The following is a 10749-nucleotide window of genomic DNA, read 5'->3' on the forward strand; positions in this document are numbered from 1 at the left end:
GTGTCGGTGAGAGCAGCTGGTAGTCAGGTGGTCAGCACCCGTTTGCGCCGCTATCACGCGAGTGCCTCGGAATCAGTGACATAGCCGGTCGTTGCAGCTTTCCAGCAGCCACCCTCTGCTCACGTCGGCCGTCACGGAGCAGAGGTGTTGACAACAGGGATAACGTTCGTCCAGGCGCCCAATTTTTTACACGACACTACTGTAATGCGAGGAAGCCACCCTAACTGGCGTTGAGTCGGCCACCACCGCGTGCTGCAGTGCTCTGCGAGAAAGCCAACCTAACTAGCGATTACCACTCGGTTGTTGCGGTCTCTGAAATCGCTGCGAGCGGCTTCGAACGGTGATAAACGCACACAAGAGGCCTCTCCCAATTGCTGTTTTTTCACTTATTAAATTAGTGAAGTTCGTGATATGTGGAGGCTATGTTAGGATATGCAGTAAGGTAATGCCCAGGTACCTACATGTAGAAACAGAAGACATTTCAAAACCTAAAAGAACACATTTAGAGGGGATGTGGGATTACCTGACATAAAAAGAAATCATACATGTTTTAGCAAAATCTATTGTCATTAACCAAAGTTTTCACCAAGCTTCGATTCAGGTTAGATTATGCTTAAGGATGTCGGCGTCAGAGCTTTTACAAATCGGGTGCTAAATTATGCACAGTCGTTAAAAAATAATCAGACGTTAGAGGTAGTGTGCGAGGGAGTATTGTTAATCTAAAAGAGAAAAAATTGCTGGCGAATAGCATTGCTAAGCACGAAATAATGCACGAAAGCAGTGTTTTGCAGCCGATCACCACCGCCACGAACGTGAAAGCGCGACAGAGGTCCCAGGAAGCCAGTTATGCGCGTCTTCAACTTTTTCATCATCAGTGCCAATTTACCCAATGTACGCCAGCGGCCTATGCTCCAGTGCCGCGTTTCTGCAGCAGTGTTGCCAATATCAACGCCTATTGCTCTAGTGCCGTGTTTCTGCCACAACCTTGTCCACGACAACGCATGCAGCGCACATCTCTCTGTCACTACCACCACACAGCTCAAAGCACGAATATTTGTTTGAGAGTAGTATTAGTTGATGAAAGACGAAATTCTAGAGGCCCGTGCACTGTGCGATGTCAGTGCATCTTAAAGAACCCCAGGTGGTCGGAATTTCCGGAGCCCTGCACTACGGCGTATTTCATAGAATGAGTCTCTTGGGGACGTTAAACAGCCTAAACCACAAGCCGTATTAGTTGACGAAGAAGACTATGTGCAGTGCACAGCGCGAGAGAGCGTTGCAGTTTAACATGGGGGGTGTTCGGCTGCGGCGATAGCCTAGTGCGTAACAAAGAAGAAAAAGAAGTGGCGATAGACTAGTGCTCTCGCGCAGTGGCCAGCAATGCTAATCTATTCCTGCCGCCGTGGGTTCGAATCCTAGTCGCGGATATTTATTTCAATCATTTTTGTTTTTATGTCCTGCTTCGCCGTAAGTAATGAGGTTTTGAGTTCTTTAATAGCAGTACATTGAGGCTTGCGTGTGCTTGTAAGATTAAGCAAGAGGTGAACTGAGAATTTCCTCTTGCTGGGATAGTTGGTATTTCATTTATGCTGGTTTTGGCAGCGCACAAAGAAAAGGGCTGACCATAAGGTACACGTAGAGAGCGCTTGGTGCATTTCTTACAGTTTGTAGCCGAGCGTTGCTTAAGCAGAGTTGTCGCGGATGATGATTTTAATGCATGTCGGATGTTTCAAATTATTATATACATATTTTCCTCTAAAAATCGTGTAAGATACTTCGGTGTGGTCTGAGCAGGTGGATTGTGGGGCAAGGTGGACATTATTTACGTGATACGTTGAAATTGAGCGAGAATTCATTAACTAATTAGCTTCATTATTTTAAGTTTCGGGGTTCAAGATTATAGTGCGAAATTGAAGGCCATCAACGTCGAAGGCTAGCTCTGTTTTTCAAATGTCGAAATTGCATCTTGTTCGAGGTATCGAACGAGAAAGACACTATTTTGAAAACTAGTTAGGTCAGCTTCTTCACGTTGAACATCGATCAAATGGTGTGGCAAGAATATTTAATGCAGAAAATACAGATGTATTTCATGTGTTTTATGACGTAGAAGATGTTAACGCTGTTTCCGTGTCGACACCATGGGCAGTAAAGCCATTTGATTAATGTGTAGTGTGGGAAAGACAACTTGAGGAGCATTCGAGGACCTCTTTTTTTTACGTTCAGTATCTCGAAGCCCGTTGCCAATTAGAAAATTTTAAAAGCGGGCTCATTTTCAGTGTTAACGGTTTTAATTTCATAAAACAATATTTTGCCAAAAATAGCATACAAATTGATTAGGTAAGTACGGTTAATTATTCTTTTTTTATTTTTCCATCTGTCACGCATGTCAAGCCTGCCTTGCCTTGCAATCCAACTGCACAGATCACACTGACGTACTTTACATGCTTTTTTGAAAGAACAATATCAATTCAATAATTTCAAATTCCCGGTATATTCTCAGTAAGTAACCACTTCCAGGGCGCACGTGCCAGTTAACACTGTCAACGACCCTGACACGGAGCTCGTGCATTGCTTTCGAGGGACTCATGTTTGCGAATCAAAAAAATTCGGAAGACGTCTCGACGTTCTCGTTAAAGAACAAATACACTGTCTAAAATCCACGCGCCTCAAGACCCATGCAGCAGAACTGGAGCTTGTCCAACTTCCAATTTCACAGCAGTCAATGCTTGATAGACTCTGAACCCATTCCAATTTAAAGCATGAGCATGGTGACGGGAGTGCATGGCATCATTTAAGAAACGCGCATCCGAAATAATAGTGTGAAACATTCCTATTAGCGAGTTTATAGCAACTACCATTGCGCTATACTTATTTTGCCACGCTTTTCGAAGCCATTAGTGTCAAAATCTTGTGTAAAGGCAGCGACTTTATTGGTACCTATGCCCTGGATTGAGGCAGTATTGGGACCATTTCATAAGGGAACTGTCCAATTTCTTCGTGTACCTAATATTTTTAACCTTTGTAATCCATTGAAATTATTTTTTATCTGCTTAAAAACCTACTAGGTTTTGTTTGCTCCGTGCAATCGGGCAAACGGAGAGCTTTGAAATGGCGACCACTTCTGAGCGAACTCAAGAGCATGCATCTGCAAGATGCGGGCGTTGACGCCAAGGCGCTGAGGGTTGCTTGGGGTTTGTTATCTCGTTTACATCGGCGTGCAAGTCAGCGTTGAGCCCGTATGTGAGCAAGTGCGTTGCTCAAGAGCGATAAGTCGTGCTTTCCTGCTCTCCCCTTTTGCCTACGCGCGCATGTAGCCTTCGAGGGCCTTTCGCTCACAATACGCCCCGAAGGGGGCAGCTGGGACCTTAAGTTCACTGTGCCTTGTTGGTACATACATCTCGATGGTCATCAGGATGCAAGAAAGTTTATGTTCTGCCGTTTCCGCCTTCGTAGCAGCTACCACTTTCAGACCAGACGTGTTATTTTTTTTCTGCTCCAGTCATATGCTGGAGACTTTTGAGGAAATGTTTCTGAGGGCTTTGTTTTTTTTTTCCATTTCCTTGACTTAGCTTACGGGGAGCTACAGATACGGAATAGATTGCTATGTGCCGGTATTAAAAATAAAGCAGCTATTTTGGCAACTGTGGCGGACACTTTATTCAAAACCTTTCAGACTGTTACTTGACGAAAAACAAAAGAAAAAAAACGCTCATGGGTTGAGCGATGTTAACGCACGTTAAAAAATCCCGGGTGGTCAAAGTTAACCCGGAGATTTCCACAGCGCCTGTCACAGCGTGTGACCCCAATTACCATATCATACCGTAACATACCAGACCACAACTTGCTAGTGCGAAAGCACTAATCCGCAGGCTCAGAGCCTAGCAAAATCGTCGCTTGCTGATTGTATGTCCGAGAAGGGCGAGCGCTCCATCCCGCGGCACTGCCCGCTCATCGTCATCGTCTACGCGGCACTAATCCAGACGTTCAGAATCTGCCCAGCTCACATTCGGACGACCAGCTTTGGCTAGCGAGCCAAATAAGAGCGGCGGCAAAAGCCAATGGTCTAATTGAATGTGGGTCCACGATACTAACTGCGATTCATTCTCTTCATTACACGTTTTTCTCACTCACTCAGAGCCTAGACAAATTGTTTCTTGCTGATTCTATGTCCGAGAACAATGCCCGCCTGCTGATCGTCGTCTTCTACCTAGCATAAATCCGTGCTTTAGCCGGGATTTAACAAAATATCATTTTGTCGTAGGTGCTAAAAGCCCCTAAAACCTTTTCCTCATGTGCCATTCAATATATTCATGCCTAAAAAAATGTGTACACCACCTGCTCGCAATGTACTTTAAGCTGGCGTAAGCAGGCTTTTGATACCGCCGTGAGGTGCATCACTGTTGCAGGCCGGCTTAACGAAATCGAAGTATAACCCAGTTCAATACAATCGCTTAGTGCCTCTGGGCTGGGTCATTTCATTCTCTTCGGTGCGGTGGTTGTGCTCGCGGTTTTTTTTTTTTTGTCTAAATGTGCGCCGCCGACTGCATAGCATTCAACAGAGCGCCGTTTTCCCCCGACGTCTGTGCAATGAGAGCTTTCCACGTGGCTATTAACAGTAGGGTGCTTCGAGAATGGCGTCAAGCTCCAGCCTCAACTCAGTTTGGTGTCTTCCACTTGACGTTGGGACCTCTCGTATTGATTGATTCTGTCGCTATGTGAAATTGGCGCAATCTTCATGACCCGTTCGTCTATAAAAGCTTCGTGGTTGCAGTCTTCTCTAATAACTAGAAAGACTTGAAGGTACCGAGGATACATCCCGGCAACAAAGCACGCCATAGAGGGACTTACCTGATGATGCCTGACCATTTGTCTTTCATCAACCTGCACCAAACGAGCGCTTTTTGCTTTCTGTGTGCATGAAAATATAGCCACCGCAATCGTGACTATGGTTTATGGTTTATGTGGGTTTAACGTCCCACAGCGACTCAGGCTGTGAGGGACGCCGTAGTGAAGGGCTCCGGAGATTTCGACCACCTGGCGTTCTTTAACGTGCACTGACATCGATCGCACAAAACACGTGCTTCTAGAATTTCGCCAGCATCGAAATTCGGCCGCCGTGGTCGGGATCGAACCCGCGTCTTTCGGGTCAGCAGCCGAGCACCATAACCACTCAGCGGCGTGGCGACGCAGGCTCATTAAACCAGCCTACTTCTGCTCACCAGCCGAACCACGTACTCACTAAGGTTCTGCGCCGAGAGTGATATTTGTTCATTGAACCTTAGCTTGGCAGACATCGCACAAACCTAGCCAATTTTTCGAGACACCTATCACCCAACTTCCCCACACAACGATACATAGATACAGTTGTTTGGAACGAACCCCGCTTGTTTTCCGCGATTCTAATTAAAAGGATGCAGGCACACACTATGCAAAAAAAATTGCTGTGGCTTAGTTCAGCTAGGCCAGGATATACATTGCGGAAGGTAAGTTAGGCGCCGAGCTTGTTATGCTCGGCGCTTAACAACCATGGCAACCGGTTGCCATGGTTGCCTAACAGCCATGGCAACCGGCTGCGTCGAGCATGTTATACTAGAAACAACCGGTTGCCATGGTTACGGTGCATGCGCAGCAGTAGCCTGCGGCGACAGCCCGAAATGCGCCGCTGACTAGCCTAGTGTAGCTCTCGCTACAAAGAAAAAAAATCTGCAGCTGTGCCTCATATGGTTCATGTTGCTGTCTTAATGGGGGCAGCTGAAATTTAGTTCCGACAGCAGAAAAGTTAAGAACTAAACGATAGAGCCTCATCGGGGCAGTCGAAGGTACGGGCCATAAGAGCGCCGATTGGAGCTGATACGCACCGTTGCTTTCACTCGTCTTATCGATAGTCTGAGCGCTTTTAAGATGTTACATTAGAGGCGCTCTTTAAGCTCCTTATCAATGTTCGGACCATGGCTGCTCAGAATGCGTGCGCGGCTCCCGCGCGACTTTCGCGGAGTTGTTAGAGTGTCAATCAGCACCAAGGGAGCGTAACGACGCGCATGTTTTAGAGAGCATGCCGTTTTACAATGCAAAACACTTAAAGGGAAGGTTCCTGGTCAGTGCTTGGTCGCCGTCGTCGCACTAAAAAACCATCCGCGATCACGTGCCCACCTACTGCGCACAGCCCGTGACTCGCACCTCGCGCTAACTTCGTTGTAATCAGTTGGAGCGTGAGGCTGCAACAAAGCGTCGCAAAGCGCCCTGAAACGCCTCTCAAGAAAACATCCTGTGGAAGACAAGACAGTGGATGCGCGCCTGCTGGTCTGCGCAGAAGCGGCCTCAGCAGTTATGATAAAGCAGAGGACGACTGCCCTCGGAACCCTGTCCGCAACCGCGCTGCATAAGATGCTCAAGGCCGTGCAAACACATTTCTCACACCGTTAAGAACTCATTTTAGCGCTCCGAACACAAAAACGCTATCAACACCCACTGACACGTGGTAGCAGCATTCAAAGTAAATCCGACAATCATAAAAGCACAAATGCGGACTAGCTGGCGCTGATCTTGTCATTATCAGGGATGTCACCATCATTTCATTTTTCACCGGAGCTATATTTTGAGTGCACTAGCATTAGAAAGAAAAAAGAACAAAAGTTGCCATTCTACTTTGTACTGCTCGGCTGACATGCCAAACCTTGCTATATTGCCCTTTCTGCCTCTATTCAAGGAGGACCGCCCCCTTACCCAGCGTACGGTGCGGCTCCGGACTAGTTGACAACGGGCGGGAGTTGTTATAATCCAGAAGATTAACGCGGCCATCACACGTGTATAAGGATTGGTTGGTTTGGTTTATTGGGGTTTAACGTCCCAAAGCGACTCAGGCTATGAGGGACGCCATAGTGAAGGTCTCCGGAAATTTCGACCACCTGGGGTTCTTTAACGTGCACTCACATCGTACAGTACGCGGGCCTGTAGAATTTCGCCTCCATAGAAATTCGACCGCCGCGGCCGGGATCAAACCCGCTTCTTTCGGGTCAGCAGGCGAGTGCCATAACCACTGACATAACGGCGGCTATATTCTTAAAGAATGTAGAGCGGCATCGTTTCACAGTAGGCTGTAGATTTGCACTTCGCAGAAGCCCAGTGCCTAGAAGATGCTAGATAAGATGCTGAATATTTCTGAACGTCAAAGGGTGAAGAGCTGTGTTGAATACTTAGTCGGTTACCGTGTTACATTCTGGTAGCGGATAAACATAGGCGCAGGCTTGAACGTCCTGCCCGAGGACACGGGCGAAATAATATTCATTGAATGAAGTGCATTTGTTGTTAATATTATTGTTCATGTCCGCAAACGAATGATGGGCCAAGATACGGACAGCCGCATTTATTCGTAGCATCCGAATATGCCTTCCTCGGGGCTAAAATACATAGCATCATAAAAGGAATCTGTATTCCTGTCACCTTTCGATAGCGCTTTTTCCGGTGTGACTGTTATCTTAATGCGTTATCTAAAAGCGTAAAGGAACCGAAACACTGTATCTAAGCAAAAAAAAGATCATGGAAACAAAAACCATGGAAGGAGAGAAAGAAGCGATTAGTTAAGAGGAGCATTATTTGCTCTGCAATTCGTATGCGTATATACGCTGAAATCAGCCGGCGAGAAAAATTTATATGCGCAAGGTCTGAGCAGAGATTTTTTCTTCAAGTGCAGCTATTCCAGAAGAGACGTCAGCCAACAGCCACTGAAACCAAGGAGCATAGGGGATGTCTTTTTTCAATTTATTGTTTTTTATCAATGGGAGATTAATAAAAGCAGAAGAAAAAAATTCGTTCGGATCCTAAAGGCGGCATGTGGTTGTTTTTTCTTCTGGTTGGCGCCATCTAGCCAAGGCAATGTTAACTACAAACCGTTCGAGCAAGAATATTTTTCATTGCATGACGTCTAATATTCAAAAAACTTTTGAAAAGTTAATATAAATAATTGTGATACATCATTTAAGTACACAAAGCTCGAAATCTATTTCTGCTTCGTTCTGGACATTTATTTACGGGTCACAAAAGAAGGGGCCGAAAGGACAGATGAGAAGGAACCTAAACAGTAAATACATTTAGAAAATAAAAAATAAGAAAAATAAGAATGGGGACGTGGAACCCCGGAGAGTGCAGGCTTCATGGAAGAGGAGGGATTCCAGACGTTCAAATTGTTCTAGCTAGTTAGGCTTTTGAGGAAGGTGAAACTACCCAAGTTTTCATTAATTCCATGTGTTAGTGTCCGAAATTTGTGTATGAAATAGGACTCTCTTTGTTCTTTTTGGCGACTTGTTTGGAAACCCGAATGGAGAAGGACGACGTGAATGTTTTCCAATGCATGCTGGGGTAGGCACAGATGCTTGGAAAAAGGAAGATTTGGCAGCGCGTGAGTATGGGCCTTGTGGCTGTCAAAACGCAACCTGAACGGTGTTTCCGTTTGACCGATGTATTCCATGCCACACACACTGCAGTGTAGCATATATACTACGTTCGCGCTGTCGCAATTTAGGGTTTCCCTAATCCTGAAGGTGAAATCGGAGAATGTGCCTTTAGCGATGGTTGTAGTCTGCATATGACTGCAAACCTTGCAGCGTGGTTTACGGCACGGTTGACATCCAGGACTCGGGTTGGAGTTGGGCGTTGTTTTGGACTTAACTAAAATGTCCCTCAGGTTCCTGCTGCGCCGGTATAATGCTCTTGGTGGTTGTTTAAAAATGAGAGACAAGTGACTGCTTTGCTGGATAATATTAAAATGTTTTGATAGGATACTATTAACACGTGGAATGTTAGATGAATGAGTGAGAATAAGATTGCTTGGCCTTTCACTATCCCGCGATTTTGGGCAATTTAGAATTTTATTCCAGTCTAAACCACGAGCTTTCAGGATAGCGTCATCGACGATGGACGCTGGATATTCCTTAAGTAAAAGATTTGTTTTTAGCTGCTCAGCATGGCGGTCAAAGTCTTCGAGCTCAGAGCAAATCCGTCGGTATATGTGAGCCTGTGAGTAGGGTATGCCAGTCTTGCAGTGCCGTGGGTGGCTGCTCTTAAAATGTCGGTATTGCTGGCGGTCAGTGGGTTTTTTGCGGAGGGTTGTCCTAAGCACGCTGCCTTTTTTCTCTATTTGAACGTCCAAAAAGTTTATAAATTTTCTGGAGATGCTGTGGGTGAACGATATGGAAGGATGAAATGCGTTATACCTCGCTATGAATGCCAAGGGGCGGGGTTTGTCTTGGGGCCAAATGAAAAAAATATCGTCCAGGAAACGTTTATAAAGGAGTGGTTTCAAGGACTGAGTGTCAAGGAATTCTGTTTCCAGTGCTGCCATGAATAAGTTTGCATAGGCCGGAGCCATCTTTGTTCCCATCGCCGTGCCGTTGACCTGAAGATAGTGTCTTCCCTCAAATTCAAAGTTGTTGTAGTTCAGTACTAAGCCTAGGATTGTAGAGAGAGTTTCCTCATCAAGATGAACGGGGGGATCTGTCCTCAAGTATGCATCCACTGTCGCGCGTATGCCGTCTGGCTGGGGGATATTTGTATATAAAGATGTTACATCCATTGTAACCAAGAAGCTTTGGTTGGGAATTTTGAGGTTAGATACCACTCTGAGAAAGTTATTTGTGTCCTGAATGTAGGCCGGGATAGTTGGTATAATGTCCTTCAAAAGGAATTCGAGGACGCCAGATATTTTTTCGGTGAGTGTGCCGTTGCTTGACACTATGGGACGGCCCGGACGGTTGGGTTTGTGTATTTTCGAGAGTAGGTAGAACCGTCCAGGGACTGGTCTGACTGGAGTCATTGCTTTAAGAATTTCCCCGGATATCTTTTGATCTTGATGAAGTGATTTTAACGTATTGTTAATTTCGATTTTGAACTCACCTGTGGGATCACTGGTTAGCTGCGTGTAAAAATGTTCGTTTTCCAATTGCCGGAAACCTTCTGTTATGTATTCGGACTTGTCCATAACAACAACAGCGCCGCCTTTGTCCGCCGGTTTGATGACATTGTCAGATCGCTAATTTAAAGAGTCGAGGGCTCGCCGTTCCTCGGATGAGAGGGTGTTCGGGACTTTTTTTATTTTGATTTTGAATATGAGGCGAGAATATCCTTTTGAACGGCGGCGATGTAGATATAGATGTTTATCTCTGTGTTCGTTTGGAGTCCGTGATTGGTTTGATGTCCCGGGTATGTTGATTTCACGGTTGCTTTCGCGGTTTCGGAAGTATTCGCGCAGACGTAGATTCCTTGCAAAATTATCCAGATCCTGATATAATTGGAATTCGTTTAATTTTCCGGTTGTGGGGCAGAAAGTTAAACCCTTGGAGAGCAACTTTCGTTCCGAAGGAGAGGGTGGATGGCTCGACACGTTCACAACGTTGTCAGCCTCGATGGAAGCCCGGCTAGTATTAGGTTGCTCAGGGCCGAGCGTGCTTTTAGTAGAAGGCGGAATTGGTGAACGTGGCGCCGGGGTCACACCGTCTCGCCAGAGTTTGCTAAGTTTCTGCATATTTGTGTCTTTTTTCTTTCGTTCTTCGAATTCTTTTAGCTGAGTTATTTCTCTCGGCGTAAGGTCCGGTTCACGATGTAAGGATTGTTCGACATGCTCGAATTCGAGAGCTTTTCGTTGGCTGTGCCGTATAATTAGGTCCACAAGACGTAATGAACTGTCATGTAGAATCTGTTTCCATTCCGCATCCTCATCTGCGTTAACGGTTCTCATCGCCGGGGTAAGCTGCAGTC

This window comes from Amblyomma mixtum, chromosome 3 (genome assembly GCF_055824585.1).
Source record: "Amblyomma mixtum isolate Tamu chromosome 3, ASM5582458v1, whole genome shotgun sequence".
In the NCBI taxonomy this organism is placed as follows: Eukaryota; Metazoa; Arthropoda; class Arachnida; order Ixodida; family Ixodidae; genus Amblyomma; species Amblyomma mixtum.